This window comes from Nicotiana tabacum, chromosome 8 (genome assembly GCF_000715075.1).
Source record: "Nicotiana tabacum cultivar K326 chromosome 8, ASM71507v2, whole genome shotgun sequence".
Taxonomy (NCBI): domain Eukaryota; kingdom Viridiplantae; phylum Streptophyta; class Magnoliopsida; order Solanales; family Solanaceae; genus Nicotiana; species Nicotiana tabacum.
In genome coordinates, this window is record NC_134087.1 from 104,978,966 (window position 1) to 104,994,028 (window position 15,063).

A 15,063-nucleotide genomic window follows, 5' to 3' on the forward strand; every position below is an offset into this window, starting at 1 on the left:
ACCTTCGTGGGCACCATAAGGCGAAAAGGAAGTGAAAAATGAACAAATGAGGAAAGTTTATCGGTGAAAACTCTTTGAGACATTGCAAGTCCAACAGGTCTGTGAAATGAAAAATAAAGTTGGATTACGGAAATTTTGAAAACAAAAATGAGACAATTGAAAGGAGATTGATTAAAAGACTGGGTTGATTAATCCGAAATGCATACCCTGATCATTGGTGCCGGTAACTCCAATCAGATAAGTTTTTTATTCTTTCTCCAACAGTCATCCAAACTTGGATTTTTCTTTTCATTCTATAATTGTCGAAATCAGCGTGTTTCGTCACTAATAATCTTACTTTTCTAAAAACTTTGAGATAAGTTTTATTCCAAACAAATAAGAAGGAATGTCAAGGTATACTACCAAGATTCAAGGTTACAAAATACAGCCACGAAAGGTGGGAGATAAAAGATATGGGTGTAAGAAAGGTGAAATCAAAAGTGGATCAACAAAGTCAGAAGGGACATATGATTACAGTTAAAAGGGTTTGAAGGAAAACATACAGAGGGGAAGAAAAACGAAGAGATCAAAGATCAATTACAAGGACAAAACAATCTTTTCAACCATTCCAAGGCAATAAAGAGAAACGAAGAGAAGCATCACCATCGGCAAGAATACCCCAGTCAACCACCCTGCTTTAAACTAACGAAGTTTTCTTTGATTTAAAACAGGGGCAAATACAATATTTGTGTCAGGAAATACCTGGTGAAGAATTAAAGAAGTCAGGCGTCCACCTGGAGAACGACGATAAGAAAAGAAGAAGTCAGGCGTCCACCTGGAGAATGAGGATAAGAATTAAAGAAGTCAGGCATCCACCTGGAGAATGAGGATGAGAATTAAAGAAGTCAGGCGTCCACCTGGAGAATGAGGATGAGAATTAAAGAAGTCAGGTGTCCACCTGGAGAATGAGGATAAGAATTGAAGAAGTCAGGCGTCCACCTGGAGAATGAGGATGAAGAATTAAAGAAGTCAGGCGTCCACCTGGAGAATGAGGATGAGAATTAAAGAAGTCAGGCGTCCACCTGGAGAATGAGGATGAGAATTAAAGAAATCAGGCGTCCACCTGGAGAATGAGGATGAAGAAATTAAGGAGAATGAGGATGAGAATTAAAGAAGTCAGGCGTCCACCTGGAGAATGAGGATGAGAATTAAAGAAGTCAGGCGTCCACCTGGAGAATGAGGATGAGAAAAGAAGAAGTCAGGCGTCCACCTGGAGAATGAGGATGAGAATTAAAGAAGTCAGGCGTCCACCTGGAGAATGAGGATGAGAATTAAAGAAGTCAGGCGTCCACCTGGAGAATGAGGATGAGAATTAAAGAAGTCAGGCGTCCACCTGGAGAATGAGGATGAGAAAAGAAGAAGTCAGGCGTCCACCTGGAGAATGAGGATGAGAATTAAAGAAGTCAGGCGTCCACCTGGAGAATGAGGATGAGAATTAAAGAAGTCAGGCGTCCACCTGGAGAATGAGGATGAGAATTAAAGAAGTCAGGCGTCCACCTGGAGAATGAGGATGAGAATTAAAGAAGTCAGGCGTCCACCTGGAGAATGAGGATGAGAATTAAAGAAGTCAGGCGTCCACCTGGAGAATGAGGATGAGAAAAGAAGAAGTCAGGCGTCCACCTGGAGAATGAGGATGAGAATTAAAGAAGTCAGGCGTCCACCTGGAGAATGAGGATGAGAATTAAAGAAGTCAGGCGTCCACCTGGAGAATGAGGATGAGAATTAAAGAAGTCAGGCGTCCACCTGGAGAATGAGGATGAGAATTAAAGAAATCAGGCGTCCACCTGGAGAATGAGGATGAAGAATTAAAGAAGTCAGGCGTCCACCTGGAGAATGAGGATGAAGAATTAAAGAAGTCAGGCGTCCACCTGGAGAATGAGGATGAGAATTAAAGAAGTCAGGCGTCCACCTGGAGAACGAGGACAAAGAAAAGAAGAAGTCAGGCGTCCACCTGGAGAATGAGGATGAGAATTAAAGAAGTCAGGCGTCCACCTGGAGAATGAGGATGAAGAATTAAAGAAGTCAGGCGTCCACCTGGAGAATGAGGATGAGAATTAAAGAAGTCAGGCGTCCACCTGGAGAACGAGGATAAGAATTAAAGAAGTCAGGCGTCCACCTGGAGAACGAGGATAAGAATTAAAGAAGTCAGGCGTCCACCTGGAGAACGAGGATAAGAATTAAAGAAGTCAGGCGTCCACCTGGAGAATGAGGATGAAGAATTGAAGAAATCAGGCGTCCACCTGGAGAATGAGGATGAAGAATTGAAGAAGTCAGGCGTCCACCTGGAGAACGAGGATGAAAAAAAAAAAGAAGTCAGGCGTCCACCTGGAGAATGAAGATGAGGAAAGAAGAAGTCAGGCGTCCACCTGGAGAATGAGGATGAAGAAAAGAAAAAGTCAGGCGTCCACCTGGAGAATGAGGATGAAGAAAGAAAAGAAACAGTCAAGGCACCCACCTGGAGAACGAGGGAATACAATTGAAGTGTTGAAATCAAAAGCCCGCTCATCTGATAAAGGAGCACATCTAAAATCAATAAAGCAAAGGAGTCCAACAAAATCCCCAGCAAGAAACAACGAGAATCCCAAAAGAAAATACGGGACACAATGAAAAGGAATACGGAATAAGCCAAATGCCCAAGAGTCACCAAGATATCAAGACAACAAGAAACGCAAGGGCATGATCTAGATAAGATTTTTTATAATTCTTGTACCATAGTCTAGTTTAGCTTTTTGTATTACCTTTGAAGTAAGGTGTAATAAGGAGGTCAGTAAGTAGTGAAAACAGCACAAAGCAGCAGTAACATCGCAGTCCCACGGTAGTCCCAGCTACCCAAAACTTCCCGAACTACATTGACCTGATTCTTTTATAGCCAAGGATATGTAGGAAACCTTTGAAGCAGAGGTTCGGTCAAATCTTTCAAAAAATGCTTCCCACAGAGTATTTGAACGGGCAAAAATCGCTCGTATCCGCTCACTTTATCTTTGCACGAAAACTCTTCGAGTTTCTGCACAAAGAGGGGCAGCTGTGAGCACGTAATTTTTGCCTTACGAAAACTACTCCAAAGTAAATCAAAAAATAAAATAAATTTCTTTTACTGTGTAATTTTTTGAATTTGCGTGGTGTTAAATACTTGTGTTATGTCCGTAAGTGTTTACTTTGTCATAATAAAATGAAAAAATAAAATAAAATACATGTTGCATGCATATAGGATTTAATTATGCATTTAAAAGATAATTTAAATAAAATCACAAAAAATATGCAATAGTTCTATTTTAAATAGTCCACTGTGTGATTGATGTCTTGTCTGTGTGTTAAATAATTGTTATAGAATAATTAATATATTTTTGTGAAGTTAAAATTGTTTTATAATTAAAATTAGAAATTTAAATTAGAAAAATGAAATAGTTGAAAAAGAAATAAAAAAAATATATAATCGGACCTGGATTTAAATCCAGGCCCAAACCAAATTACCCCCTTTAGCCCAAGTCCGGTCTAGTCCAAAAAGAGTCAAAATGACAGCGTTTAGTCGTGGTTCATCATGGACCGTTCGATCAAATCCAATCAACGGATGAGACCTCATCACCCTAACCCACAACCCGTAACCCGACCCATTGACCCGATTCAGTCCGACCCCAACGTTAAACCAAACGACGTCGTTTGGTTAAGTGAGATGATCCTGACCGTGAATCTTACTTGATCGGACGGACAAGATCAATCCACCCCTCCCCTATATAAGTTCCAGACCCCTACCCCGGCCCCCCTAACTAAACCCCCCTCTCTACTGTTCATCATCACCTTCCTCAGACCCCCCCTAACCCTAGCCGCCCTAGGATCCCACCGCCTGAAACCCGGCGGCATCAACGCCGCCGGTCACCAAAATAACACCCTAGAATCCCCTGAACATCCTCTACACAGATCTAACATTGGTTTCCTTCGAATCAGGCCCCAACTCTTCGAATCTTAAATCGAAGGTTGGCCTGAAAACCTTATCTTCTCCGATGACCTCCAAAATAACACCACAGTTTCTCCTAAATTCCCTCACCAAGGATCTGTTAGTTGCATGGTTCGAATCATACTGGAACTACTCGAATCTTCATTTGAAGATTCGAGTACAACATGACCTTATCCCAACCTACTTCAAACTCACACCAGTTACCCCCCTGACCTCTCTCGTGCCTAGAACATCTTTGGTTTCCCTCGAATCTAACCAGAAATGAGTAAATCCCAAATCGAACTTTCAAGAACCCTAAAAATACCAAACTTTTGGATTCTGTCCCGATTGAATAAAGATTGAGGTTTAATCGACCTTAGTCGAAGTATTTTCAGTGGAAAATACTTCGACTAAGGTCTGTTTGATTTCAAACAAAGTCCAAATCCAAGTCGAGTTGAGTTCAGTTGAATTTAAAGGTTCAGAGGTAATTTCTATTTCTTATGTGCATTCTATGTGTATTCTATGTTCGTTTCATTAGTTTGTTTAATTTTTCATAATTTTCTAGTCAAATTTTTGTTATACTGTCCCCTACCCGTCAACTTGATTCTAAATGTGAATTGTTTTTGTTGATTGTGATTATGTACAATGTGTGTAATCGACTCGATTAAGTTCGTCGATTAGTTGTATTATGAATCTTGCTTTTGGAAATGTTGACTGAGATAGCCTGTTTTGAATAGATTATTTTGCTATAACCAGTTAATTAGTTATTGTTAAGCAGTTAGTTCTTGTTTAATAAACCAGTAAATTCAAATGAATGTTGTATATGTGTTGATTTCTGAGCATTGAGTTTCAGGGCATTGTCAGTATATTGACAATGCTCCTGTATTTGTTTGTTTTTTGGTTCAGTTTTGAATCTCAGTCGAAATGATCCTGCATATTCTGTGTAATGTTAGTGGGTATTATTCAGGTTCAGTATTCAATTGAGAATCATCTATCTTAATTCAACTCTTGTGCATAAATGTGATGTACTGTCTTTAATCCTAGGACTGGTTATAACTGTTAAAGCAGACTTTAAAATCTGTTTTGCAACATATTCTGATTTTAGTTTAAGGGCTGTAATTACAGAAGGATTTCAGGTTTATTTTAGAATGAAACAGTAGGGTAATGTGATAGTGTGCTTTCAATAATATGATAGTGGCTATAATTTAAGTAATAATGGGGAACAAGGGATAATGGGGATGCTGAAAAACAGGATAAATAGCACTTAGTTTTAAATTATTCAAAAGTAGTTTTAATGGAAAAACTTTCTGATTTTTAAAGGAGAAAAGGGTCCATCCACCACTAAACTGTATAGGACCAGCCCTGTATAAATACAGGGAGCTGGACAGACTGAAAAGATGAGTTTTTTTAGAGAGGGAGTCCTTCAGAAGAAAAAATAGGAAGAAGAAAAATAGGAACAAGAAAAATCTGATTTGAAAGGAAAAGAAATCAGATTTTAACAAGGAGACTTTAGGAAGATTTTAGATTGAAGAAATCTGATTTAGGAGAAAAAAGAGAAAATCTGAAAAACAGAAGATTTTAAGAAAGAAAAAGAAAAGAAATCAGATTAGAAGAGGGAATTGAGAGAGAAAAATCTGATTTAAGATCAGTTTTTCAGAAAAGAGGAGTTTTTCAGAGAAGAGTTTGAAAGAGAAATAAAAATCAGATTTTAAGAGAGTTCAGGAAAGAGAAAAACAGAAAGAAAGAAAGAGATAGAAATAGAATCAGAAATAGAAATTTGAAAAGAAAAACAAACAAAAAGGAACACTCACACATTGAAGCTGAAACTGATACCAGAAAAGAAAAGAAAAATCTGAAACCTTGTTGTTCTTTTTGGAATCTGTCCGGTTCTGGGTATTGATACTATTTGGTTTTAAAAATCTGAAATTCTTTAAGAAGCGTTGCTCTTGTGAATCTGGATTTCTCGGGTCTTATTATTACTCAAATATGTGGGAATACTGATATTCTGCCAGTATTTTGTTACTGCTGCTGCTGCTGGAATTTACTCCTTCTGCCTTCATTTTCAGGTACATGCCTTTTAAATTTTATGTTGGAAAGAGATTCAACATGACTAATCAATGAAGTTTGAATTGCAATTCTGTTTTCCATTTGTCCAAGTTCATCAGTTTAAATTTCATTTTTTGTTTCATGACAGTTAATTAGTAGGGAATTCAATTTGATAACTATGAGTTAATTGTCTTACTTTGAAATTCGTATAAAGCTTTGTAATAATGTTAGCCCTTCATCTCATTAGTTTAGTCATGTTTGAACTGTCAAGGTAGGAAACATGACATAAAGATTGGCCATTAACTAGGCCTTGTGACGTTGTTAGTTGAATAAAGAATAGCGTGAAAATGTCAAAATCATATTGCTAGTTTATTCTGATAATCTGATTTAGTTGTGGAAGGAATGATATAAGTTGTACGTTCTTATGTGGCATTATAACAGGTATCTATAGAACCATTAAGTGGATGGCAAGTTGAGTTGTTATGGCTCATTATGATGTTAAAGTGCTATGAATGTTTTAGACATACAAACTATGTTACATGTAAGGCAATATTATTAATTGATTTATAATTCCCTTTCTTATCAATTTGATGCTTATTTACCATCCTAAATAAATAATTAGGCCGATTGGATTAAAAGCAAGTATATGAGAATAAAATGAGATGTACAAATTGCAACACTTTACATCAACGACAATTAGAAATAGGACTTGCATTAAATAGAAATAATAAAAGTTCTTGAAAAAAAAAATATTCTTCCCTATATAAATCATTTTTAACTTCATATACGATTCATTATTGGGCATATAGATATATATGTCGTATTTGTGAAGAATAGTATTAATCAGGTTCTTATTCTTTATTTTGAATTTGAATAGTCTTGGATGAACATAAATTATACGCGGAAATTATAATCGATGGGCAACATTTAATAAATTGTGAAATTTTTTAGAATTAAGGGGTATCTTAAATGGAGATTTCTCATAATAATAAACAATTTAGGGAAAAAGTCCATAATACTGTTTTGCGCAATCAGGGATGCGTTCGCGCACCCTGATCATATTTTAAAGGTAACTTCGGATTATGCGTACGCGCAATTTCGAGCGAATATTTAATAAAAACGAATTTCTTTGAAAAATATTAAATAATTTCATATAACCCGAGATGTGCAGTTCATTGTCTAAATACAAGGGTAATGATGTTCCTGATTTTATCTTAAAATTTCGAACATATTTTTTTTTATAAAACTATAACATGGACAATTTTATTGTGTACACGTATGCGTGGCACGATCTTCTGAAATTATAAAGATATATAATACGAATATACGTACGCGTAATTCGTCATAAACAATAAGTAAAAGCGGTAGTAAAATCATGCAATAAAAACGTATTTAGTAAAAATCAAGATAATTAAGCCAATAATAAAAACAGTTAAGCGACCGTGCTAGAACCACGGAATTCGGAAATGCCTAACACCTTCTTCCGGATTAACAGAATTCCTTACTCAGGATTTCTGGTTCGCAGAATAATAAACAGAGTCATATTCTCCTCGATTCAGGGATTAAAATTGGTGACTTGGGACGCCTTAAAATTCCCAGGTGGCGATTCTGAAATAATTAAATAAATCCCGTTTCGACTGTCCTTCAATTGGAGAAAACTCCCCACGCACCCACGCGGGCTCGGTAAAAAGGAGGTGCGACAGCTCTGGCGACTCTGCTGGGGACAAAAGTGTGTTACTGTAACCCAGAACCATTGGTTCAGGGTTTAAAGAATTCGAGCTTAAAATGGTAAAATTTGAGCGTGAAGATCAAGAGATTGTGTTCCATGGGGAAGATGAGCAATCAATTTATCGGGACCCATCAGTCCCATATCTTGAAGCAAGAGAGGGGAGTGAGCATATAGTTTATCAGGCCTTTGAAATTGTGGTCGCAGACTAGTACGAAGAGGGAAACCCTTGCCCCTAACCCTTTCTTTCTAATGCATCAATCATGGTGGCCAAAGAAATGATCAGACATGGCTTCAAACCGAGGAAAGGGCTCGGGAAATCTTTGCAAGGGATAACTAAACATGTCACCCTAAACGCCAGTGAAATGTTCTTTGGGATAGGCTTCCGACCCACTCCAGCTGCTGTAAAATGGGCAAATGATAGAAAGAATGGTGGTTGGGTCTTGCCTCAGCCGGTGTCGCATATGTACAGAACATTTGTCAAGCTAAAATACCATGAGGAAGAAGAATATGAGGCCTTCACGGTTGAATAGATTGAAGAGATCTATGGGGCAATGAGGAAGATACTATATGAAACCCACATGGTCCAGCCAGGGGAGGGCTCAAGCACCGCTGAGGTGCTGTATATGGGACATGATGCTAAGCTACAAAATTGGAAGGCTACGCCATTTCTAATCAGGCGGGAGTCCCGGTAGACCTATCCTGCCACCTTTTCTTCATCACGAGTTATTTCAGGGTGTAACTCGGATGCTTTCTTCAGTTTCTTGTCTTTTAATTTTCCAATATAAACCCTTTTATCTTCAAATTCCAAGAAATGAAATCAATATTTCATCATTCATCTTTCTTTATTCTTTCTGACTTTTGTTATTTTTCCCTTTTGTTTCTTCTTTCAGTTCTAACAATGCGGCTTTAAATAACATGACATGCTTGCGGACTTCATGCCTAGATCCGAACACACTGTTTAACTATGAAACGATGAACCAAGAACCGGAGTACGATGAAGAAAAGGCTTTTAGGGAAATAAATCGAGAATTGGAACAATTTGAGAATAAACCTAAGCCGAACTTAAATGATATTGAACCGGTTAATTTGGGTAGTTCTGAAGAAATCAGGGAAACCAAGATAAGCATCCACGCGGACGAAAAAACTCGAGACTCCTTAATCCAACTCTTGTTTGAGTTCAAAGATGTGTTTGCTTGGTCATATGATGACATGCGAGGACTGAGTGTTGATTTAGTGGTTCATAAGTTTCCTACTTACCTAGACTATCCCCCAGTCCAGCAAAAGCAAAGAAAGTTTAAAACTGATATCAGTGACAAGATCAAAGAAGAGGTCACGAAGCAGTTGAAAGCGGGGGTGATCCGAGTGGTCCGGTACACCACATGGTTAGCTAATGTAGTCCCAGTGCCAAAGAAAGACGGTAAGACCCGGGTGTGTATGGATTACAGAGATTTAAACAAGGCAAGTCCCAAAGACAACTTCCCTTTGCCGAACATCCATATCCTTGTTTATAACTGCGCCAAGCATGAGATACAGTCCTTCGTGGATTGTTACGCAGGATATCACCAGGTGTTGATGGACGAAGAAGATGCAGAGAAGACAGCTTTTACCATACCATGGGGTACATACTGTTACAGAGTCATGCCATTTGGTCTCAAGAACGTCGGGGCAAGCTATATGAGGGCCATGACAACCATTTTTCACGATATGATGCACCAAGAGATAGAGGTGTATGTGGATGAAGTAATCATCAAATCCAAAACCCAGGACGACCATGCTCGGAACTTGAGAAAGTTTTTTGAGCGGCTGCGCAAATATGATTTGAAGTTGAACCCAGCCAAATGTGCATTTGGGGTGCCATCCGGCAAACTCTTGGGATTCATCGTCAGTCAGAGGGGCATCGAGTTAGACCCAACAAAGATAAACTCTATTCGAGATTGGCCTCCTCCGAAAACCAAGAAGGATGTTATGAGTTTGTTGGATAGATTGAACTACATCAGCCGGTTCATTGCCCAGTTGACATCCACATGTGAACCCATATTCAAATTGCTAAAGAAAGACGCGGCAGCCAAGTGGACAGATGAATGTCAAGAAGCTTTTGATAAAATTAAGGAATATCTATCAAATCCTCCAGTCTTGGTCCCACCTGAGCCAAGGAGGCCTTTGTTCTTGTACCTAACAGTCTTGGAAAATTCTTTTGGCTGTGTCCTCGAGCAACACGATGTAACCAGAAAGAGAGAGCAGGCTATTTACTATCTGAGCAAGAAATTCACCAGTTATGAAGCCAAGTACACTCTGTTGGAAAGGACATGTTGCGCTTTGACTTGGGTCTCTCAGAAGTTAAGGCATTATTTGCAAGCCTACCCCACTTACCTCATAACCAGCTTGGATCCTTTAAAATACATATTCCAGAAGCCAATGCCCATTGGGAGGCTAGCAAAGTGGCAGATCCTGCTTACGAAATTCGACATAGTATATGTTACTCGCATGGCAATGAAAGCCCAGGCGTTAGCAGATCACTTGGCTGAAAATCCGGTCGATGATGAATACCAACCTTTGAATACTTACTTCCCATATGAAGAGGTAAACTCAGTTGAGACAATATCCGAAGACATCGACGCTTGGAAAATGTTCTTCGATGGAGCGGTAAACGCAAAAGGTGTTGGAATTGGGGAAATCTTGATCTCGCCCACTGGTCAGCATTACCCGGCCACAGCTAGGCCTCGGTTTTTCTGCACAAACAACATTGCCGAGTACGAAGCTTGCATTATGGGTATGAACATGGCAATCGACCAAGATGTCAAAGAATTGTTAATCATGGGAGACTCAGATTTGATTATCCGACAAGCTCTAGGAGAATGGGAAACCCGAGACGTCAAGCTTATTCCTTATAGACAATATGTGGAAGAACTTGGTAAGTGATTCAAGTCAATAGAGTTCAGGTACATTCCTCGTTGCCACAATGAACTAGCTGATGCGCTTGCCACTTTAGCCTCAATGCTACCATACCCGGGCAATACCCACATTGACCCCTTGGAAATCTAGATCCGGGAAAGGCATGGTTATTGTAATACGGTTGAAACAACACCAAATACCCAACCATGGTATCCTGACATCAAAAAACTTTTGAAAACGCAAGAATACCCCGAGCAAGCCAGTGGAGACCAGAAGAGAACCATTAGGCGGCACGCAAGTGGTTTCTTTTTGAGTGGCTATGTCTTGTACAAGAGAACTCCGGACCTCAACTTGTTAAGATGTGTTGACGCAGAAGAGGCTGGAAAGATCATGCATGAGGTACACACGGCAGTATGCGGACCCCACATGAATGGGTATGTTTTAGCAAAGAAAATCCTTCGAGCGGGCTATTACTGGATAACCATGGACAAGGACTGTTTCAGCTTTGTCCGGAAGTGTCATCAGTGTCAGGTGCACGGTGATTTGATTCATGTACCTCCCACAGAACTGAATCCCATGTCAGCACCTTCGCCATTTGTTGCTTGGGGTATAGACATCATTTGGCCAATCGAGCTGAAAGCCTCAAATGGGCATAGATTCATACTAGTTGCCATTGACTATTTCACGAAATGGGTTGAAGCCATCACTCTCAAATCTGTCACCAAGAATGTTGTGGTAGATTTCGTGCACTCCAATCTTATCTGCCGTTTTGGCATTCCTGCAACTATTATCACAGACAATGCTGCAAACTTGAATAGTCATTTGATGGGAGAGATATATGAACAATTCAAGATAACGCACCAGAACTCTACTCCTTATCGGCCCAAAGCCAATGGGGTCGTCGAAGCAGCAAACAAAAACATCAAAAAGATTTTGAGAAAGATGATTCAAAGTTCTAGGCAGTTGCACGAAAAGTTACCGTTTTCATTATTGGGATATCGCACTACTGTGCGCACGTTAATTGGAGCCACCCCGTATCTTTTGGTTTATGGCACTGAAGACGTAATACCCGAAGAGGTTGAAATCCCCTCTCTCCGGATCATTGTTGAAGCTGAAATTGAAGACAGTGTGTGGGTTAAAACCTGGCTGGAACAGTTAACCTTGATCAATGAAAAGCGAATGGCCACGTTCTGCCACGGGCAGTTGTACCAACAAAGAATGGCCAGTGCTTACAACAAGAAAGTGCGGCCTAGAAATTTTGAAGTAGGGCAACTCGTTTTAAGGCGTATCCTTCCCCATCACCAGGAAGCGAAAAGAAAATTTTCTCCTAATTGGAAGGGCCCATACATCATCAGAAAGATATTGCCAAAAGGGGCATTGTATCTGGGCGATATCGAAGGGATTGATCCCGAAGCAGCTGTAAATGCGGATGCAGTCAAAAGGTATTATGTTTAGCTTTTCTGCAACGACAACTTTCCCGATTGGGATGACGAAGTCTTTCATTCTCGCTACCCAAACACTATCCACCCTTTGCAAACCCATTTGAGCCGGTTACTCTTCTTTGATTACCCTCTTGGGAACCGTAAAGTGTTAAAAAAAAGAGAAAGAAGCAAGAACAACAAAACAAAATATTTTCCTGAACTACGTTCGACTTGATTCCAAAAGGATACATAGGCAGCCTCTCTCTGGGGTTCAGTCACACCAAAACAAAAAGCCAAATTCCCCCAAAAGTGAAACTGGAGCAGATGACATAGTGGTTCGGTGATAAGCCCACTAGAACGGTTCTGAAGATGTAATTCCGTCCAGATTCTTTTTGCCCAAACCTTGTCCAAGTCCTTCTGATCAATTGGAAAAGGCGTTGGAATTAGAAAACACAACTGCTTGGATCTGACACTATCAAAATGAGAGAAATAAAATGAGAGTCTTATCGGTGAAAACCTACGGGCACCATAAGGCGACAGTGAGCAGAGAAAATGAAAATGAGAGAGCTTAGTTAGTGAAAACTCGTAAAGAGCACTATCAGGCGACAGTGAGAAGAGAAATAAGAGAGGTCGATTGGCAAAAACCCACAAAGGGCGCCGTTGATCGAAAAGAAGAAACCCCTCACCACCACTGGTATCGAAAGAGTCTTAGCAAGGTTTCTTGGTTCCAGAACACGGGTCGCAATGAGTTTATTAGAAGTTGAATGGTTGTGCAGATCGAGCATCCAGTCCAAGAAGCATGTCATGTCTATTTGAAGCCTGCATGCACCCCAGATAAGTCCTTCCTTCCTTCCCGAAAGAGACACTTCTCATTAAACTCATTATTCTTGCCTTTTGTTTACTTTTTCCTTGAATCCCTTTCGGTCTAACTCTATTTCCGAAACTAATACAAATAAAAAGGTGGCAAGATTGGCTTTATAGGGCTCTGCCTAACAAAAGCTAAAGAAAAGTACCCAGCCTCAGCGGGTGCATCAAGTTGATCATGACTGGCCATGATGGCTGATACCTTGAAATCAATGTTATTGAAAAAGAAAAGAAAGTCAAAGGCAAAAGTCCTAAAGGCGGAATAAAGTGAAAGGGTCGAAGCCCCACGCGGGCGAGTCATCATGAAATCTTAAAAGTTGAGTCCCTCGGTTTGAAAGAGAGATCAAGCTCCAGAAAACCAGCAAGCAACAAAGGTTCTCACCAAAGCTGGTCCGAGATCGAGTAATCAAAACCATCAAGGCCACAAAACCAACCACCGTTTCAAAACTAACAATTGTTCTTTATTTGAAAATTGAAACAGGTGCAGCCCAAGGCAACTGTGCAAAAGCAGGTGCAGTCGAAAGAAAAGCTGCGCAAAAGCTAGAAACAGCTTCGCAGTAACAATTAGCCCAACAGGGAAATTTAACTCCAAATTCTTTCCTGCATTTTATTGAAATAAAATTAAATGAAAAAAGGATAATGAAAAAAAAAATCCAAACAAAATGATAGCTTAGATTCCCAACCTCAATCTGTTACTTTTCTGCCAACATTAGGGCTCCAATCCCAGATTTGAGCCTTTTAGACATAAGGCCTCCATTCCCTAGTCACCTTTTTCCAACATTAGGGCTCCAATCCCTGAGTTGAGCCTTTTTAGACATAGGACCTCCATTCCCTAGTCGCCTTTTACCAACATTAGGGCTCCAATCCCTGAGTTGAGCCTTTTTAGACATAGGGCCTCCATTCCCTAGTCGCCTTTTGCCAACATTAGGGCTTCAATCCCTGAGTTGAGCCTTTTTAGACATAGGGCCTCCATTCCTTTGTCGCCTTTTGCCAACATTAGGGCTCCAATCCCTGAGTTGAGCCTTTTTAGACATAGGGTCTTCATTCCCTAGTCGCCTTTTGCCAATATTAGGGCTCCAATCCTTGAGTTGAGCCTTTTTAGACATAGGGCCTCCATTCTCTAGTCGCTTTTCTGCCAACATTAGGGCTCCAATCCCTGAGTTGAGCCTTTTTAGAGATAGGGCCTCTATTCCCTAGTCGCCTTTTGCCAACATTAGGGCTTCAATCCCTAAGTTGAGACTTTTTAGACATAGGGCATCCATTCCCTAGTCGCCTTTTGCCAACATTAGGGCTCCAATCCCTGAGTTGAGCCTTTTTAGACATAGGGTCTCTATTCCCTAGTCGCCTTTTGCCAACATTAGGGCTCCAATCCCTAGTTGAGCCTTTTTAGACATAGGGCCTCCATTCCCTAGTCGCCTTTTGCCAACATTAGGGATCCAATCCCTGAGTTGAGCCTTTTTTGACATAGGGCCTCTATTCCCTAGTTGCCTTTTGCCAACATTAGGGCTCCAATCCCTTGAGTTAAGCCTTTTTAGACATAGGGCCTCCATTCCCTAGTCGCCTTTTGCCAACATTAGGGCTCCAATCCCTGAGTTGACATTTTAGATATAGGGCTCCTTCCCCTGATCTTTTCCCTTCCAGATAGATGCAATCCTTATTTTATTTGTTTTCAAAAAAAAGGGGGGGATGGTTTAATTTACGTTGCAAATAACTCATGAAATTTTCCTAGTGAAAACTGGGGCAGAGAAAAGTTTCGTTTGTCTGGTTTGGTGTCTGAGCAGGTTTGACCTCGAGGCGCAGGATTCGAGATGACCAAAAGAATGAGTCTTAATCCAAAACAAAGAAAAGGAGAAAAAGAACAAAAAATAAAGAAGTGAACTCAAAGGTTGAAACGGAGAAGGATGCAGACTGCTCAAGATATGATTGAAGTCACAAGCTTCGCATGTCCCGCCTTGATCTAAAACTGAAGAATGAACCAGCGGTTACAGCTGACGAGCATCAATATTCAGATCGGAGTCTGCAGCAAGACCTAACCAAGACTCAAGATCCAGCGTCAAGAGATTTATAGATAGGAATCTTGTAACTCGTAGTTGATAGGCCTAGCTAGCTTAGCTTTTGATTTTCCTTTTGGTGTAATAAGA